The sequence below is a fragment of the Psammomys obesus genome, unplaced genomic scaffold (assembly GCF_907164565.1).
Source record: "Psammomys obesus unplaced genomic scaffold, mPsaObe1.curated_primary_1811, whole genome shotgun sequence".
Lineage (NCBI taxonomy): Eukaryota > Metazoa > Chordata > Mammalia > Rodentia > Muridae > Psammomys > Psammomys obesus.
In genome coordinates this window covers 1,715,139-1,736,595 of record NW_026596095.1, presented here as the reverse complement: position 1 = coordinate 1,736,595, position 21,457 = coordinate 1,715,139, and the positions used below count along the sequence as shown (strand labels likewise).

General features: G+C 38.0%; 1 protein-coding gene across 2 annotated transcripts in view; it reads left to right on the top strand.

Moving 5' to 3' along the window:
* Nucleotides 1-21,457, top strand: part of Rnpc3 (RNA binding region (RNP1, RRM) containing 3) — a 71,418-nt gene that overhangs the window by 42,496 nt on the left and 7,465 nt on the right. Inside the window, exon 16 of one of the 2 annotated variants that reach the window (XR_008722577.1) lies at nt 12,379-12,619. The exons of the other annotated variant lie outside the window; for it this stretch is intronic. The gene's annotated coding sequence lies outside the window, so the exon portion shown is untranslated. Of the gene's footprint in view, nt 1-12,378; nt 12,620-21,457 lie in introns of those variants that run through there. 2 annotated transcript variants of the gene reach the window in all.

Sequence of the window (21,457 nt, the reverse complement as noted above, 5' to 3'; positions counted from 1 at the left end):
CAGAGTGCACGAAACTTTCTGGAAAAATGGAAAGATACAAAGACCTGGAGGGAACAGGAGCTCCACAAGTTGACCAACAGAACAAAAAATTCTGGGCCCAAGGTAGTCTGCAAAGACCGATACTCCAACCAAGTACTATGCATGGAGAGGACCTAGAACCCCTGCTCAGATGAAGCCTATAGGCTGCTCAATTTCCAAGTGGGTTCTGTAGTAAAGGGTGCAGGGACTGTCTCTGACATGAACTCAGTGGCTGGCTGTTTGATCAACCCCGTGGCGGGTGCCGCCTTATCAGGCCACATAAGAAGATGATGTAGCCATCTCATAGGCTAAGGTCAGATAGAAGGGGAGGAGGTCCTCCCATGTCAATGGACTAGAAAAGGGACATAAGGGGAGAAAAGAGAGGGTTGGTGGGACTTGGAGGAGACAAGGGAGGGGACTACAGCTGGAACTGAAAAACAAAAAAGACTCATTTTGAAAATTGATTCTAATTCCTGGTGTCCTATTATAATCCTCTTCTCTTGATCTTTCCCTAATATTGAGGCATTTCAGATACATATCATACCTGGTTGGTCTTCTGAATTCATCTATGGATTCTGTTGAGGGTGCTTGCATCACATCAGTAGTAGAGGATTCCCTGGTTTCTACCTGAAAGAAAAGTAGCAGGAGCCAACAGCAGATGATTACAAAGTGTGCCACACACTGGACGGATGCATGAGATGAACCAGGAACCAGAACTTTGATCCTGTTTTTGTTGTTGTTTGTTTTTGTCTTTTGGTTTTTCAAGATAGGATTTCTTCTCTATGTAATAACCGTGATTTTCCTGGATTTTCATTGTAGATCAGGCTGGCTTCTGCCTCCTGAGTGCTGGGATTAAAAGCATGTACCAACATGCCTGGCCATGTATGTTTTAGTTGAAGCTTTTTGGTGGGTGCATTTCAATCTTTGAGAACTAAAAGTGATGTTTTCATCTAAAAACATCACTTGTGGAATATATGTGACCTGTTGTCACCTGCTGTTTTGCTTTTTTGTTTTTGTTTTTCCATCTTGTCTTATATGGAGGAATGATAATGTAAAGAAAAATACCATTTCACCAATTCTGATGAAGTAGTTTGGAAAGCATGGCCCTTAGGTGAAATTTACTGGACGCTCATTATTAAAGTGAAGTCCATCATAAAACAGAAGTGTTATTCCTAGGAGTATTACATAGGTCACAGTACAAGATTAAAACCAATTTTTCTATAAAAGTCATATAAACAAGTAAAACACCAAGGAAAAATGACCGTTTGAGTAGAAACATTTTATATTCAACAACAACAAAAAACAAGTAGGAAGACAGTTAGGGTCAGATGGAAAGGGAGGAGGACCTCCTCTGTAGTGGACTTGGGGAGGGGCATGGAAGGAGAAGAGGGGGAGAGGGTAGGATTGAGAGGAGACGAGAGAGGGGGCTATAGCTGGGATACAAAGTGAATAAGTTGTAATAAATTTAAAGCAATAAAAGCAAAAAAAAAGAAACAGACCCCCCCCAAAAAAAACAAGTAGAAAGTATGTTTTAACTGTTATTTCAAAAATTCTAACTTAACTCTTGATTAACATGCAGTTTCAAGAATACGAAGAACTGTGTTTTGAAAATCAAATGTTTTTATTTTAGTGACATCTTTAGAACTCTTCAGGAGCATGGCAAAGAAACGCAAGGTACTGGATGCAGTCTATAAGAAATACTGCTTATGTAACAAAGAAGAACATACACATATATAATCACATCATAATTGTATATTCAGTGCATTTTAATTTTCAGATGTTTATAAATAGTATAAGAAAACCTCTATAAGCCAACCCTATACTAGTTATATACACTTCTCAGTTTTAAAACCACCTCACCAAAACCATCCCAAATAATAATAATCCTGCTAAAGAGATTCCCTTTCCTGATTTGAAACTATACTTCTGAACCTGGGTAATAAAAGCAGCATGACACTGATATAGAACTAGACACAGATCAATGGAAGAGAGTACACAAATACATCTACACAGCTACAGCCTCCAAACTTTTAACAGACTCCAAATAATAGAGAAAAGGACAGCTGCTTTAACAAATGATACTGAAAATTGAATGTAGAACAATGGTACTATATAAATCTCTCATATTACACAAAAATCAACTCCAAATGAATCAAGTTGGAAAAAAATCTGAAATTGTGGAATAATAGAGAGTACAACACAAGATACAGGAATAGGTAAGAGCTTTCTCAATAAGACTCCCCTTGCTCAGGAAATAAGGATAAAAATTGACAAATGGATTTTATGAAGTTCTAAAGTTTCTGTGCAACAATGTAAACTGTCAACCAAGTGAAGAAGGAGCCTACAGAATGGAAAAATTATGCCCAGCTATATATCTGACAGAGGAAAAACATCTAAAAAATTAAAAGATATCAAGAAACTAAACACTAAGCAAACAATCCAATCAAAGGATAGTCCTTGGAATTAAACAGAATTCTCAAAAAAGAGAAATACAAATAGCTAATAAATATTTCAGAAAATTTTAAGCATCACTAGCCTCAGGATAAGTGTGAATTAAAAGTCTTTATGGTTTTATCTCACCTCAGTCAGATGGATATTATTTTTAAAATGACAGCAGATACTGGAGAGGCTGTGGGAAGATCCCTTACTCATTATTGGTGGGAATAAGGACTTCTGCAACTTCTATGGAAATCAGTATGGGGGTTTCTTGAAAAGCTAAAAGTGAAACTTGCTTATGGTCCAGTTATGCTACTCTTTGGCATGTACCCAAGGGACTCTGCACCCCAATTCATGGATTTATTTACAATGTCTAGGCAATATAATCATTGTAGATGTATATCAACTGATGAATGGATGATGAAAACAATACATATACATAATATTCTATTTGGTCATAAAAATCAAACAACTTTGAACAAAAGTTGATGGAAATGGAAAGTATTATATTGAATGAGGTTACTGGGTCCAGGAAAACAAATAATGAGTCCAGAGCCTTGCTTCAAATTTGGAGTTTTTGTATTTTAAATTTGAATGTTTACAGAAGCCAGTGAGCAAGAAAGAAGCCATGTGGAAGGCTATTGAAGGCATTATTAAAATACACTAAGTTTGAAGTGGGATATACTAGATGTAAAGAGGTTCAAATGGTTGGGGTAGATTGGATAAGGGTATGGGAAAAATGGGAGACAGGGTGAACAAAATTTACAAATACACAAAAATCCTACAAAAACCACTGATTTATGAACAAAACAACCACAAATTAAACAGAGGAATAAAAAGATATTATAACACAGGTGCCCTTCCTGGATAGATATTATTGTTTCCAGAAGTCATAGATATTGAAATAAGAACCCTAGTGCCAGATATGGGATACATTGCTTTAATTTGTTGTCCAAAGAAATCTCAGAGGCACCAAGCAAACTATAGGTTGTTGTCACTACTCTTGGCTGGCCACCAGACCTTGGTGGTAATCCCTACAGATGAAAATAGCATGTGTTTTTGTTGCATGTTCCAGAGTTATCACAATAGAACCTAACTGGTGGCTCCTCGGCCGCGCTTCACAGTGCCAGATGATATCATGCAGGCTGCTGAGGTAGAAAATTCATCCCCCACTTCATCCAGTTCTAAATTATTTCTGCCACGGTACTGGCAAACTGCCAGATTATGCTCCGTAGTGCAATAGTGGTGTGAATATTTAGATCAAAATCTAAAAAGACCTCATTTGATTTGAGACCTGTACCACAGTAGGGAATACATACACAATGTGATTTACCTGATCAAAAGCCTGAGGCTGGGAAAAACATGGATGCAAGTGGTAAACACTCCACCATTATTCTTTAAACGAATATGTTATCAAACGTCCTTCAAGATATGTATTTATTTGGAAGTTAAACTCTCAATCTGGGCCAGAGAACCTGAGTTTTTCCAGAGGGTGAGGGTTAATAAATAAACACATATGGACAAAGTACTGAATAAAGGATTAAAAAAGGAAGGAAAAGTCGATACAAAGAGTGTAATAGGGGAATAAATACATTCACAATATATTTTGCATATATGAAAAACATCAAAGTGTAAAAGAATAAACATACAGAAATGAAAATTAATAAAGCAAAATTATACATTAATAACCACACAGACACACCTCATAGTTTATGAAATAATTATGACAATGCATGTTCAGTATAGTAAGTTAGCAATCCAATTTTAGGTATTTTTATATCATGATATGACAAAAAAATCATAATAGCATAGGGCTAGGACCACCAGCCTTTAAAAACACTTCAAAACTTTTATCAGTTAAGTATACTGTGAAGCAAAGGACCTTATATAACCAGTTATAAATAAAATTTCATTCAAAAGAAATTATCACAAATGCTTAATAACATTTATGGAAGAAGTTTAAGACTAGTGATTTTTTTTGCATCATGATAATTTATTGTGTTTTGTGTTAAACATTTTGGTTGATTGAGAAAATTAAATCTTAAAATAATCCTCACTCACAAAGACAAAAGGGATGGACATTGGAAGAAGGAGAAAACAGAAACAGGATAGGAGCCTACAGTACAGGGCTTCTGCAAGATTCTACCCAGCAGTGTATCAAAGCAGATGCTGAGACTCTTAACCATTTGCCTTTCTGAAAGAGGACTGATTATCTTACTCAGGATCCTCCTCTTTGCTTAGCTTCCATATGTGTACAGATTTTAGTACATAGTACATAGTATATTGTATGTATAGTATATGTCTAGTATCCACTTAAATGTGAGTATATACCATGTGTGTCTTTCTGCTTCTGAGACACTTCACTCAGAATGATCTTTTCTAGTTCCCACCATTTGCCTGCATATTTCATAATTTTCTTGTTTTTAATTGCTGAGTAGCATTCCATTGGGCAATGTACCACAATTTCTGTATCCTTTCTTCGGTTGAGGGAGGTCTACATTGTTTCCAGCTTCTGGCCGAATAAAGCTGCTACAAACATGGATGAGCAAATGTTCTTGTTGTATACTTGAGCATATTTTGGATATATGGCTAGGAGTGGTATAGCTGGATCTTGAGGAAGCGCTATTCCTAATTGTCTGAGAAAGTGCCAGATTGTTTTCCAAAGTGGTTGTACAAGCTTACATTCCCACCAGCAATGGAAGAGGGTTCCCCTTTCCCCACATCCTCTACAGCATGTGTTGTCACTTTGAGTTTTTGATCTTAGTATTCTGAGAGAGTGTAAGGTAAAATCTCGGGATTGTTTTGATTTGCATTTCCCTGATAACTAAGGACGTTGAGGATTTCTTTTTTAAATTTTTATTAATTACAGTTTATTCACTTTGTATCACTCCCTGTAGCTCCCTCCCTCATCCCCTCCCAATCCCACCTTCCCTCCCTCTTTTCTACCCATACCTCTCCCCAAGTGCACTGATAGGGGAGGTCTTCCTCCCATTCCTTCTGATCCTAGTCTATTAGTTCTCATCAGGACTGGCTAAATTGTCTTCCTCTGTGGCCTGTTAAGGCTGCTCCCCCCTCAGGGGGAGGTGATCAAAGAGCAGGCCAATCAGTTCTTGTCAGAGACAGTCCCTGTTCCCATTACTAGGGAACCCAGTTAGACACTGAACTGCCATGGACTACATCTGTGCAGGGGTTCTATGTTATCTCCATGAATGGTCCTTGGTTGGAGTATCAGTTTCAGAAAAGACCCCTGGGCCCAGATTCAGATTTTTTGGTTCTGTTGCTCTTCTTGTGGAGCAAGGAGACCTCTCTACGTCTTACTATTTCCCCTTTCTTTCATAAGATTCCATGCACTGCGCTCAAAGTTTGGCTGTAAGTCACAGCATCTGCCTTAATACCCTACAGGGTAGAGCCTTTCAGAGGCTCTCTGTGGTAGGCTCCTGTCCTGTTCCCTGTTTTCTCCTTCTTCTGGTGTCCATCCTGTTTGTTTTCTGAATGGGGTTGAGCATCTTAGCCAGAGTCCTCCTTCTTGCTTAGTTTCTTTAGGTGTACAGATTTTAGTAGGTTTATCCTATATTATATATCTAATACCCACTTATGAGTGAGTGTATACCCTGTGTGTCTTTCTGCTTCTGGGATACCTCACTCAGGATGGTCTTTTCCAGTTCCCACCATTTACCTACAAATTTCATGATTTCCTTGTTTTCACTGCTGAGTAATTCCATTGTGTAGATGTACCATAATTTCTGTATCTATTCCTCAAGTGAGAGGCATCTGGGTTGTTTCCAGCTTTCTGGCTGGAAAACAAAAACCCGGTACATAAAGCCGGTACCAACATGGTTGAGCAAATGTTATTGTTGTATACTTGAGCATATTTTGGATATATGCCTACGAGTGGTATAGCTGGATCTTGAGGTAACACTATTCCTAAATGTCTGAGAAAGCGCCAGATTGCTTTCCAAAGTGATTGTACATTTTACATTACCATCAACAAGGGAAGAGGGTTCCTTTCCCCAGGTCCTCTCCAGCATGTACTATCACTTGAGTTTTTGATCTTAGCCATTCTGGTGGGTATAAATTGGAACCTCAGGTTGTTTTGATTTGCACCTTCATCATGACTAAGGATGTTGAACATTTCTTTAATTGTTTCTCTGCCATTCAATAATCCTCTATTGAGAATTCTCTGTTTAGCTCTGTACCCCATTTTTTTAATTACATTACTCAATTTGGTTTTTTTGTTTTTGTTTTCTTTTTAATTTTTATTTAATTTTTATTAATTACACTTTATTCATTTTGTATCCCCCCAAAAGCCCCTCCTTACTCCCCTCCAGGTCCCCCCTCCCCCCCTTTCTACATGCATGCCCCTCCCCAAGTCCACTGATAGGGGAGGTCCTCCTCTCCTTCTTTCTGATCTTAGTCTATCAGTTCTCATCAGAAGTGGTTGCATTGTCAGCGTTCTAAGTTATCTCCATGGATAGTTCTTGGTTGGAGTATGAGTCTCTGGGAAGTTCCCTGTGTTCAAATTTTCTTGTTCTGTTGCTCTCCTTGTGGAGTTCCTGTCCTCTCCAGCTCTTACTATTTCCCACTTCTTATATAAAATTCCATTCACTCTGCCCAACAGTTGGCCATCAGGCTCAGCATCTGAGGGCAGATGCTGAGGCTTTCATAGGCCCTCTGTGGCAGGTTCCAAGGTTGTTTCCTGTTTTCTTCTTCTGGCTTTCAGAGGCCCTCTGTATCAGGTTCCTAGGTTGTTTGCTGTTTTCTTTTTCTTCTGATGTCCATCTTTGCCTTTCAGGATGGGGATTGAACATTTTAGTTAGGGTCCTCTCTTTTGCTTAGTTTGTTTAGATGTACAGATTTTAGTGGGTTTATTCTATGTTGTATGTTTATATGAGTGAGTATATACTGTGTCTGTCTTTTTGTTTCTGCGACAGCTCACTCAGGATGATCCTTTCCAGGTCCCACCATTTACTTGCAAATTTCATGATTTCCTTATTTTTCATTGCTGAGTAATACTCCAGGTATAGATGTACCACAGTTTGTTGTTTTTTAACTTCTGGAGTTTTTATATATTCTGGATATTAGCCCTCAGTCAGATATAGGGTTGGTGAAGATCCTTTCCCAGTCTGTAGGCTGTTGTTTTGTTCTGATGACAGTGTCCTTTGCTTTACAGAAGCTTTTCAGTTTCATGAGGTCCCATTTACTGATTGTTGATCTTAGAGCCTGTGCTGTTGGTGTTCTGTTCAGTAAGTTGTCTCTTGTGCCAGTGAGTTCAAGGCTCTTCCCAATTTTTTTTCCAGTAGATTTAATGTGTCTGGTTTCATGTTGAGGTCATTGATCCCCTTGGACTTTAGTTTTGTCCAGGGTAATAAATATGGATCTATTTGCAGTTTTTCTTCATGTAGACATCCAGTTAAACGAGCAACATTTGTCGAAGGTGCTAGCTTTTTTCCCTTGTATGGTTTTGGCTGCTTTGTCAACAAATAAGTATCAATAGGTGTGTGGGTTTATTTCTGGGTGTTCTATTCAATTCCATTGGTCCACCATTCTGTTTCTCTGCCAGTTATATGATTATTATTGCTCTGTTGTACAGCTTGAGATCAGGGATGGAGATACCTCCAGAAGATTTGTTGTTGTACAGGATTCTTTTAGCAATTCTGGCTTTTTTGTTTTTCTATGAAAAACAAAATTCTATGAAATTGAGGATTTTCCTTTCAAGTTCTGTAAAGAATTGTATTGGTATTTTGATGGGAATTGCATTGAATTTGTAGATTGCTTTTGGCAGGATGGCCATTTTCACTATGTTAATCCTACTGATATGTGAGCATGGTTGATCTTTCCATATATTCTTCAATTTCTTTCTTCAAAGGCTTGAAGTTTTTTCAAACAGGTCTTTCACTTGCCTGGTTAGAGTCACACCAAGGTACTTTATGTTATTATTGGCTATTGTGAAAGGTATAGTTTCCCGTTTCTTTCTCAGTCCTTTTGTCTTTCGTATACACGAGGGCTACTGATTTTTTTTTTGGGGGGGGGTTAATTTTGTATCCCGCCACTTTGCTGAAGTTGTTTATCAGCTGAAGGAGTTCTCTATGCAGTCATATTATCTGAAAATGGTGATGCTTTGACTTCTTCCTTTCTGATTTGTCTCCCCTTGATCTCCTTTAGAAGTCTTATTGCTCTAGCTAGGACTTCAAGTACTATGTTGAGGAGATACAGAGAGTGGGCAGCCTTCTTTTGTCCCTGATTTCAGTGGATTGATTTAAGTGTCTTTCTGTTTAGTTTGATGTTGGCTATAGGCTTGCTGTATATTATCTTTACTATGTTTAGGTAAGTGCCTTGTATCCCTGATCTGTCTGAGACTTTAAACATGAATTTTGTCAAATGCTTTTTCAACTCTAAGGAGATGATCATGTGGTTTTTCTTCTTCTGGTGGGTTATATTGATGGATTTCCATATATTGAACCACCCCTGCATGCCTGGGATGAAGCCTACTTGGTCATGGTGGATGATATCTTTTATGTGTTCTTGGATTCAGTTCGCAAGTATTTTTTTTAAGTATCAATGTTTATAAGAGAGCTAGGTCTAAAGTTCTCTCTTTTTTTGTTGGGTCTTTGTGTGGTTTAGGTATCAAGATGACTGTAGCCTTATAGAATGCATTTGGTAATGTTCCTTCTGTTTCTATTTTGTGGAATAGTTTGAAGAGAAATGGAGTTACCTCTTCTTTGAAAGTCTGTTAGAATTCTGCACTGAAACCACCTGCCCTCTGTTTTTATTAGAAGGGAGAGTTTTGATGACTGCTTCTATTTCCTTGGGGCATATAGGACTATTTAATCTATTTACCTGATCTTGATTTAATTTTGGTAAATGGAATCTATCAAGAAAACTGTCAGGAGGGAGTGTGGGGTTGGGGAGGGAATGAGGGAGCGGGATACAGCTGGGACACAGAGTTAACAAAATGTAACTAAAAAGAAAAATAAAATAAAAAAAATAAAAAAAAAGAAAGAAAACTGTCCATTTCATTTAGATTTTCAAATTGTGTGGCATATAGGCTTTTGTAGTAAGACCTAATAATTGGTTGGATTTCCTGTGTCTGTCGTTATGGCTGCCTTTTCATTTCTGATTTTGTTGATTTGGATAGTTTATCTCTACCTTTTAGTTAGTTTGGCTAAGGGTTTGTCTATCTTGTTGCTTTTCTCAAAGAACCAGCTCTTAGTTTCACTGATTCTTTCAATTGTTTTCTTTGTCTCTAATTCATTGATTTCAGCTCTGAGTTTTATTATTTCCAATCTTTTAGTCCTCTTTTGTGTGTCTGCTCCATTTTTTCCCTAAGGCTTTTATTTGTGCTGTTAAGTTACTTGTATGAGAAGTCTCAAAATTCTTTCAAAAAATCTGAGCACAGGGATCTTTCCTGAGACTGCTATTCCAACCAAGGACTATGCATGGAGATAACCTAAGACCCCTGCACAGATGTAGTCCATGGCAGTTCAGTATCCAAGTGGGTTCCATTGTGATAGGAACAGGGACTGTCTCTGACATGAACTGATTGGCCTGCTCTTTAATTGCCTCCCCCTGAGGGGGAAGCAGCATTACCAGGCCACAGAAGAGGACAAGGCAGCCACTCCTGATGAGATCTAATTGACTAGGATCAGAAGAAAGGAAAAGAAGACCTCCCCTATCAATGGACTTGGGGAGGGGCATGCATGCAGAGGGTGGAGGAAGGGAGGGATTGGGACAGAAGGAAGGACGGTACCACGGGGGGGGGGGATACAAAGTGAGTAAAGTGTAATTAATAAAGAAAAATAAAATAATAAAAAAAGCAAAAAAATTCTTTCTGGAGGTACTTAGTTCTATGAAATTTCCTCTTAGCACTGCTTTCATTGTGTCCCATAAATTGGGTAAGTTGTGCCTTCATTTTCATTGAATTTTATGAAGTCTTTCTCTTTTTTCATTTCTTCCCTGACCCAGGTGTTATTGAGTAGAAAGTTGTTTAGTTTCCATGTGTATGTAGGCTTTTTGTTATTTCTGTTTTTGTTGAGGTCTAATTTTAGGCCATGATGATCTGCTAGGATACAAGGGATTATTTCAATCTTCTTATATCTGTTGAAGCTTGCTTTGTGCCCGACTATATGGTCAATTTTCGAGAAGGTTCCACTAGGTGCAGAGAAGAAGTTGCACTCTTTTGAGTTTGGGTGAAAAGTTCTGTAGACATCTATTAGGTCCATTTGAATTAGGGCCTCTGTAAGTGCCATTATTTCACTATTTAGCTCCTGTCTATATGATCTCTCCATTGGTGAAAGTGGAGTGTTGAAATCTCCCACTATTAAGGTGTTGGGATAGATGGGTTATTTAAACTTTAATAATGTTTCACTTAAAAATGAAGGTGCTTTTGGACTTCCTCCTTTCTTCTTTCTTTCTTTCTTTCTTTCTTTCTTTCTTTCTTTCTTTCTTTCTTTCTTTCTTTCTTCTTCATTTTCTTTTTCTTTAGCTTGATACATCCTCATAGGAACATGTGTAAGGGGTTGTTTTCTCTCTCTTGAACAAGCACACACACACATACACATACACATACACATACACACTGTTCTTATGAGTATGACTTAAGAATGATCACTTGGGATTGTTCATTTTATCGGGGCTTGTCACAAGATGAGACTTATTCTCACTCTCTCTCAATAGCCACTAATTGTCTGTAGTTCTTCATCTAAGGGTGAGGCCTTATGAAAACTTTCCTATCCATGTTGAACCTTTACAGTAAAATGAACATACTTTTCTAAATTTTGTGCTATCTAAAATAGATGATAGGCATCTACAACTCAACCATCAAGTGGATTATTCATATAAAGTATAGACTCTAGAATATCTTAATTTGGTGGGTATATATGTGTCAGGTACAACAAGGTTGGGAAAGCAGCTGCTTGACATGGTTCCAGTTGCTGGAAGCACTGTTGCCCTGGAGAAAATATCTCTGGATTATGAGTCCACAAAGGCAGTGATTTTTCCTATGTCTGCCTGTTTTGTTTCTTAATGTGACTTCATCTTTTTTCTCTAATTCAACCCTTGTCAATGCAACTGGTAAGATTTCTAGGAGGACTGACAGAGCAGGAAATGTCTCAGAAACAACCACTGTGGAAGAAGCATTCCCCTTGGCTGTAAAGGCAGCAACCCCTGAAATATCTGAACAAGAAATTGAATGCATGGATGCCTTTGTGATAATTGCTCCCTGAAAATCCTTAGTCAGCTCCTGGATATCAAATGATATAAGGAATTGTTTGAATTTCCACACTTACCCCAAGATTGCTCCATTCAGAAAGGAATTAGACCCAAGAGAAACTACTGGATTCAGACTAACTTCTGTTTCTAGAAAGACTTGGTCACATGGCTATGACATCCTGGGATAAGATGAGGTGATTGTAGGAACTTTGTATAGTTTATGAGGAAGTGGCTAGAGATGTTCTTCAAGGTTACTCCTATTACAAAACGTGTGTAGAAAGACCTCAGAAAGGACTTGCTCAGCTATAAGCAGCAGCTGAGATTTAAGACACATCTAGTTTGTTTAGCACCTCTTTGTTCTTATGCCACTTATTGTAACTGCAAGATTTTCCCCAGATGACTTATGATGTAGAGGTGGTTTGTCTGAAAAAAAAAAAAAAACACTGAGTTAATGATTAAATATGCTTGCTTGCTTGCAGTGTAATCACTGTATTCTGTATGTACAGCTTGCTATATTCTGTTCTTTCAGTTTTTGGGTACAGTCACTGTACCATGTATGTGGAGTACAGCATGCTATATTTTGTTTATTCTTATCTGTGGGTCTTTGGGAAAAAGCCAATATTCTGGGGAAAGAAAAAAAAGGTTTTGATAATGTTGAAAAAATGTCTAATGAAATGATTTAGTAATTAAATACTGGGATTTATTCTCTTTTCCAAGAGAAAAGAAAGAAGAAGGAGGAAAAAAATGAGCAGACACCGGAGAGATGGCCTCCCAAGAACAATCTCTTGAAATGAGTCATCCCTCAGCTTGTAGCTGCCCCCTTCTGTGAAGATATTTTTCTCTCAAGCTCATCCATTCCTCCCAGTCTTGAGACCCACAATAGGCTGAGGCTGTTCTCCGGCACATATGAGCCTCAACTTCATTAGAACTTTCGTGCATAAAGTTTATTTCACCTATATTATTTTTAGGTAATTATTTTCCTGTGGTTGTACCCTGTTATCAGGGTCCTAGAGTACCATAACATTAAATGCTAGGTTGCAGCAGGTGCTCTTCAGCAACATAAATTTTCTGTCTGTTGCTCAACTGACATGAAGGAAAATAGTGTTTTACCAAATTCTTCAACTGGATCCAAGGCTTTAGAGAAGTATGGGCTTATGTTGTGGGTATGACTGCCCATTATATTTCACCAGAAGCATCTGCTTTATCTATTGAATGAGCAGGCTGTTTTTCCCCACCACCCACATCTCCAACCATTTAGGGAGTCAAGGCTTGACAAACTGAGGTGCAGCTTTGCACTTTGTGCTGAGTTAGCCCTCTGTTTCTCTGCACTTTTTTGGTGTATTATCATATCATCTCTGAATTCTGATGCTCTTTCAAGAAAATTTTGTCTCTTTAGAATAAGAGCTAACATCTCTTTAGAGATGAATAGAATAGAATAACATCTATTCTTGAAATTTATTTACCATATACAGGAGATCTTAATCTACCATCTGCATCCATTCCTTATTGATTGCTAACAATGACACATTTTATTTCACATGAGAATATGGTATGCCAGGTACATAAAAGCAAAAAAAAATGATTGAGCTTATAGAATATTAAGAGTTAATGTTGAAAGCAAAAAACACTGGGTGCAGAACGGTGATACTGATGACCAGGTAAGGGGTTAAAGAACACAGATACAGGGCTGCCAAAGAATAGAACAGTCAGGCACAAATCCACTTGGCAGCAAATTTTGAATGTCAGTTTGGCATATCATCTTGAAGTGGACCATGTATCCTGGGGAGGAGAACTATGCTTGACCTGAGACTCAGGGACAGCCAGAAATTTATGCTCAGGTGACCTTCCTGAAAGAGTCCCCCAACAAATGTGAACTTTACTCAGTGCTCTGAACTTTCCTCAGGCCAAGTCCTCTTCTATAGTCTTAGGTGAGGAAGTTATTATTGGATTACTGATTATTGATCAGTTCACCATCTGTAATTTCAGATATGTCTTGGAATATTCAGAACAGAATTTTTATTGATATATTGCTCCTGTGGCAGATCATGGTTAGTTTTTGTTTTTTGCAAAACGCAGTAGAATCAACAGATGGGACTACATGAGATTTAAAATGTTTATGTAGCTGGGCACATTTCTGTAATTCCAGCACTTGGGAAGAGAGAGGCAGGCAGATCTCTATGAGTTCGAGGCCAGCCTAGTCTACAAGGTGAGTCCAGGACAGCAAAGACTACAGGGTTTTTTGGAACCCTGTCTCAAAAAACCAAGGCAAAACAAAACAAAGTTTATGTACAGTGAAAACAGAACAAAAACCAAAAACTACCTATCAACAGATAAAAAGGATTACAGAATGGTGAAAATCTTTATCAGCTATACTTCAGACAGGGGGCTGAATTTATAAATAATAGCAATAAATAAATACCAAGGAAACAAAATTGCCAATGGACAAATGGGCTAATAAAATGAATAGATATTCTCAATGTTCAAATAAACTTACTGCAAGATATTATCTTATATCTTACTCCTGGTAGAATGACTGTCATTAAGCAATCTTGCAAAACATGTAGCAAAACATATATGGAAAGGAGGATGCTTATTTACTCTTGGAAATTAATGAAGGTGTTGTGTAAATTAACTTGGAAGTTCTTCAAAAAATCAAAAGTGAAACATGATAGAGCTATGCCACTTATAGGCATGCACTGCAATACCTTTATAACTTACCCTAGCAACAGCTGTACATCCATGTTTATTTCTGCTCCACTCACAATAGCAAGAAAACGATTTGCATTTCCCTGATGGCTAAGGACGTTGAACATTTCTTTAAGTATTTCTCTGCCATTTGATATTCCTCTACCGAGAATTCTCTGTTTAGCTCTGTACCCCATTTTTAAATTGGATTACTTGATTTGTTGCTGTTTAACTTCTTGAGTTCTTTATATATATTCTGGATATTAGCCCTCTGTCACATATAGGGTTGGTGAAGATCCTTTCTCTATCTGTAGGCTGTTGTTTTGTTCTGATGAGTGTCCTTTGCTTTACAAAAGCTTTTCAGTTTCATGAGGTCCCATTTATTGGTCTAACATCCAGTTAGACCAGCACCATTTGTTGAAGATGTTATCTTTTTTCCATTGTGTGGTTTTGGCATCTTTGTCAAAAATCAGGGGCCAAAAGTGTGTAGGTTTTCTAGGTCTTCTTTTTGATGTCATTTATCTACCGGTCTGTTCCTATGTCAGTACCACACAGTTTTTCTTACTGTTGCTCTATAGTACAGCTTGAGATCAAGGAGGGAGATACCTCCAGAAACTCTTTTATTGTAGTGGATTCTTTTCACAATTAAGGGTTTCTTGTTATTTCATATGAAGTTGATACTTTTTCTGGGTCTGTAAAGAACTGTAACTGGATGTTTATATGCAGAAAAATGAAAATAGATCCATATTTATCACCCTGCACAAAACTAAAGTCCAAGTGGATCAAAGACCTCAACATAAAACCAAACACACTAAATCAGTGAGAAGAAAAAATGGTGAAGAGCCTAGAACTCATTGGCACAAGAGACAACTTCCTGAATAGAACACCAACAGCACAGGCTCTAAGAGCAACAATCAATAAATGGGACCTCATGAAACTGAAAAGCTTCTGTAAAGCAAAGGACACTGTCGTCAGAACAAAACGACAGCCTACAGACTGGGAAAGGATCTTCACCAACCCTATATCTGACAGAGGGCTAATATTAAAAATATATAAAGAACTCATGAAGTTAAAAATCAACAAAGAAAGTAATCCATTTTTTAATTGGACTGTCTCTGACATGAACTCAGTGGCTGGCTCTTTGATCACCTCCCCTTGAATGGGGAGGAGCCTTGCCAGGCCACAGAGGAGGACAATGCAGCCAGCCCTAATGAGACCTGGTAAACTAGGGTCAAAGTGAAGGGGACCTTAGTGGACTTGGAGAGAGGCTTGGGAGGAAAGAATGAAGGGAGAATGGGATTGGGAGGGAATGACATATGGGGCTGCAGCTGGGATACAAAGTGAATAAACTGTAATTAATATAGAAATTTAAAAAGAAATAAAAAATAGGAAGAAAATGGAATAAGCTTCAGTGTTCATCAACAGCTGAATGGATAATAAAATATGGTGCAATATACATCTGGAATATTATTTAACTGTAAAGGAAAATGAAATAATGAAACTTGAAAAACGCATGAACAGAAGAAGTATAATATGTGTCTAATATCCACTTTTGAGTGTGTATCTACCCTGTGTGACTTTCTGATTCTGGGATACCTCACTCAGGATGATCTTTTCCAGTTCCTACCATTTACCTGGAAATTTCATGAATTCCTTGTTTTTTATTGCTGAGTAATATTTCATTGTGTAGATGTACTACAATTTCTGTATCCATTCCTCAGTTGCGGGGCATCTGGGCTGTTTCTAGCTTCTGGCTATTACAAATAAATATAGACATAGTTGAGCAAATGTCCTTGTAGTGTACTTGAACATCTTTTGGATATATGCCTAGGAGTGATATAACATATAATATAGGATAAACCTACTGAAGTCTATACACCTAAAGAAACTAAGCAAGAAGGAGGACTCTGGCTAAAATGCTCAATCCCCATTCAGAAAGGCAAAGAGGATGGACATCAGAGAAGGGAGAAAACACGGAACAGGACAGGAGCCTACCACAGAGGGCCTCTGAAAGGCTCTACCCTGCAGGATATCAAAGCAGATGCTGAGACTTATGACCAGCCTCAGGGCAGAGTGCAGGGAATCTTATGAAAGAAGTGGACGATAGTAAGACCTGGAAAGGACAGGACCTCTACAAGGACAGCAACAGGTCCAAAAAGTCTGGGCACAGGGGTCTTTTCTGAAACTGATACTCCAGCCAAAGACCACTCATGGAGATGGCCTGGAACCCCTGCATAGAGGTAGCCCATGGCAGTTCAGTGTCCAAGTCTTCATAGTTAATGGGGCAGGGACTGTTTCTGATGTGAACTGATTGGCCTGCTTTTGGATCACCTCCCCCCTGAGGGTGGAGCAGTCTTATCAGGGAACAGAGGAAGACAATGCAGCCAATCCTGATGAGACCTGATAGACTAGGACCAGAGGGAAGGGGAGGAAGACTTCTCCTATCAGTGGTCTTGGGGAGGGGCGTGGGTAGAGAAGGGGGAGGCAGGGTGGGATTGGGAGGGGAGGAGGGAGAGAACTACAGGGGGAATACAAAGTGAATAAAATGTAAATAATAAAAATTAAAATAAAAAGAAGTATAATATAAAATGATGTGATCCATATTTAGAAAGAAAAATAAAACAGCATATTTTCCCTCATATTTTGTTTCTAGCCATGATGTATATATCCATATGTGTCAATGAGGATACAGATAGGTAATGTCTAAAAATTAAAAAAAAAAAGACCTAGATAGATGATGAGAAAAAAACAGAATAAAGGTAAAAGACATATAAATCATAATATAGTATATAAAATTGTTTTTCCTAATTTCAATTCCTTTATAGTCACACCTCATGGTGGATATTTGAATTCAATTTTCTGTGCATTTAAGAAGTAATAAATATTTTCACATTCTAATGAATATAATATGTAAAGTTTGATTTTCTCTTAATTCCACTGTCCATTAGTGCAATAGGAATTAGATACATGAATCATAAAAAAAGTATAAAAAGCTATTTTCTCCTAATTTCAGTTTTATTATAGTCAACTCTCCCCCCAGGGGGTATGTTAATTCAACTTTACTGAATTAGTGAGTATATTTCCCATATTGATCCATTTAGAACAAATGATTTTTAAAAAAGTTCTAAGGTGATGGCTTTTTTTTTTAACTGAAAATTTCCCTTTTTGCTTAAAGCCATATCGAATCATTCTATTGCCATGTTATTTAATATATCATTTTTATTGATATATCTAAAGTATGGTTAAAAGGTTTAAGTAATATTTTAACATGTCTAGTTTACTGTCTTTCTTGCATTTAAGATGTATACAAAGAAACTTCTGGTTTAGAATGAAGCAAGGCAGCATATAACCTGACAGCTTCTATTCTATTCACCACAGAGTACATCAATGCATGGTAGTTTACAATGTCACTCTTAACAGCAGGAGCCAAAAGTTTCCCCAGAAAGATAAACCACACATTATTCTTTTTACATGATGCATTGTAGATGTTGGTGGATCATGTCTTGTGGTTATAGAATCCAAAAACAATTTCCAATAAAAAGTCTATTAGTACTTGTCATCACTATGACAAGAATACTAAAGAGGAATGATAGAAGGATTGAGAAATTTTATTGCATATCAGCTTTCTTCATTATTTGGAAGCTGTGGTGAGGCAGAACACCATGTCAAGGATCATGAGTTGGAACAAAGCTTTTCGCCTCGTGTTCAGGAAGTAGAGAGACCTAGCCAAAACATTCCTTCAGAGGCATGCCCTTGGTAACTTTCTTCTCCAACAATGCATTCTTTTCTGTTATCCCAGTCAATGATAACCCATGAATAGATTAATTCATGAGGTTAATTAATGCAGTAAGAATCCTAATTATCCTATCACATTTTAATACGCTGACAAGTTGGGGATCAAACATTCACTATATATGCATCTTTGAAAGATACTGGTCTACACATTCATGTATATATCAAAACTTAAAGTCCATTTAGAGATTCAAGAGTTCTAAAATTCTCAATCCTCCTGCATTTTGTACAATTCAAATCCTGAATTTCCTGTGATACTAAAGGTAATGTCTGATATGCCAGATCTTTTAGGAAATTTTAAAGTAAATTACGTGCTTTCAATGTAAAGTGCCATGGGGAGTTGTGAAAGATTTATTTTCAAGAAGGAACAGAACAACAGAATAAGAACAATGAAAGAACAAAACTGAATAATAAGCTATCAAATTCCACAGTACCCTGACCACACTGTATTGTGATGTGAACGTCCAAATGGAATCCTCTTCTGGATCTCCATGCCAGCTGCAGCATGCACAATCTATTTCTTATTCTGTATCTTTTCATGGCCTGCGGCTTTTCTCAATAGATATTTCATTTCCATACTGTCAATAACTCTTATATAACATCTTGGCGTTATCTTCATTTTCACTTTTTCATGAATCATACCTTGGAGAGCTAACTGCTGAATGTTGATCCACCTGGCCTCCCACATCTTGGAAAATTTCGGCAGAAGCTTGCATGACTCTACACCTTTACACCTGCAAAAACACCACTATCATATGGATGACATGAATGTCTACTGATGACTTGAGAAATGTTTGTGCTCTTTTCAATCACTTCCACAGTCGCCAGTGAGAAGCAGGATAGCTAAATGTACAAACGTTTAGTTGTTTGAACCAGGAACCATGGAGATATCTTAGTTAACAATCAGTGTCTTTCCAACGATTTTTGCACCTTTCATAGTTTAGCTTGCAATGGATATGGACTGGTCAATCCCAGAGATACTCTCAAGGCACTTTTACTATTGATTCAAGGTAAATATCTTTCTTACTTATTTTTTTATGTATTTATTTACTTAATCACTTTGCTGCCTGATCTCAGCACTTCCTCCCTCCCTTCCCAGTCCTGCCCCCCACCTCCCATTTCTTCTTCTTCTTCTCAGAGAAGGGGGCCCTACGGGGCATCAACCCATGCTTGCTGCTCAAATCACAGCAGTAAAAAGAGCACCCTTTCTCATTTAAGACACACAAGGGAACCCAGCTAAGAGAGAAAGAATCAAGAGGCAACTAACAAAGTCAGAGCTAGTCCTTACCCCATTTTTAGAGGACCCACAGGGTGACCATACTGTGCATCTGCATGTTACTAATGCATAAGGGATCTTGGTCTGCCCGTGCGAGCTCTTTGGTTGGTAGTAAGTTGAGCCCCCAGGGTCCAGGTTAGTTTACTCTGTTCTTCTTGTGGTGTCTTTGCCCTCCCCCCATCTTTCAATCCTACTTCCCACTTTTTCAAAACTCCCTGAGCTTGCCCTATTATTTGGCTGTGGGTCTCTGCATCTGTTTCCATCAATTGCTAGATGAAGCCTCTCAGAAGATACTCATGTTAGGCTCCTGTCTGCAAGCATAGCAGAGTATCATTAATAGTGTCAGGGCTTGGCTCTCTCCCATGGGGTGGGTCTCAATTTGGGTTAGTTATTCACTTGCCATTCCCTCAATCGGGTTCTCCATCTTCATCCCAACATTCCCTGTTGCAGAATAAACTTTGGGTTGAAAGTTTTACAGGTGGGTTGGTGTTCCCCGCCCTTCACTGGAAGTCTCACCTGGCTATAGAAGATGACAACTTCAAGCTCAACATTCTCACTACTAGGAGTCTTAGCCAGGATCACCCCATAGACCCCGGGAGCTTCCTCTATCTCAGATGTGCTCCCCACTTATTTCAGTTCTCTCTTCTGGTCTTCCCTTTCCTCATCCTCCCTCCCAACACCTGACCCTACTCCTTTCCCACATAGTTTCCTCCCTCTCTCCACTTCAGATGTCTGTTTTATTTCCTCTTCTGCGTGAGATTCAAGCACTCTCCCTTGGGCTATCCTTGGCTTCTTTGAGTTTGTGGATGATTATCCTGTATGTTATATCTAATATCCACTTCTAAGTTGGTACATACAATGCATATGTTTCTAGTCTGGGTTATCTCACTCAGGATGATCTTTTCTGGTTTCATCCATTTGCCTGAATATTGCATGATGTGTTTGTTTTTAGTAGCTGAGTAGTATTACACACACACACACACACACACACACACACACACTCACACACCTCACTGAGTTGATTAACTCACTTATGATGAACTCATATCACTTTAGATTGTATGCTAGTGGTAAGTTTATTTATAGTATTAGTTATTTAATGAGATAAGACTTGGAAAAAAGTAGTAAGTTCTTTCTCTGGTGCTTTCCCCAGGAAAAATCCTCTGAGAAGTGACTGAGTGCTGGGTTGAATGGTACTATTATGGTACCATTATCTAATATTACTACTTCTTTTATAATCTTATGGAGAGAAGTGATTTTGATTAACTTATGTGTCTGGTGTTCTTGATAGCATTTTGAATAAACACAAATAGAATTTTTAACCATCATGAATAAATAATCAGTCTGTCTTTTGATGTACTGGTAGGTAGATGGTGGCTGAATACTTGTGACAGGATTTGTTCTACTTAGACCACTGTGTCATAACGAATAACTCATGAAAAACTAGGGTTTCACAAAGTAGAGAACTCAGAGTAGTACACAGCTTTAAATGTTCTATTGAGTATTGTACAGTTCAGATCAGAGAGCAGCCTGTCCTCTGCAGTCTACCTCATGACTCTGACGGCAGATGCGCACTGGCTCTCTGGCCAGAGGAAACATTGTTCTTCCTACATGGTGCATTACAGAGATTACCTTTGAACGTGTTATGGAAGTGAATTTCAAATCTAATGGCCAAAAATAAGAACAATGCTTTTCCTACATGATAATAAATTGTGCTGCTCAAGTCAGAGCAGCCAGTCTTAACCCAAATCAGAAGATTCCAACTTCACTGGAAGGCAGTACATGGTTTGTAGCCTTTGAAGAGTGTGCTGGTTTGTTTGATTATGAATTTCATGTGCATATCATCATGTTATTTTGCCAATGCAACTGAGTCTGTATTTCATATTAAGCCTGCATGTTTGTTAAAATCTGTAGACTTGTTTGCTCATTTTTGGTGTAAGAGAATATATGTTGTTTTGAATAGAATTAAATTATATTCAGTAATTATTTGGCTGCATATCTATCTATCTATCTATCTATCTATCTATCTATCTATCTATCTAT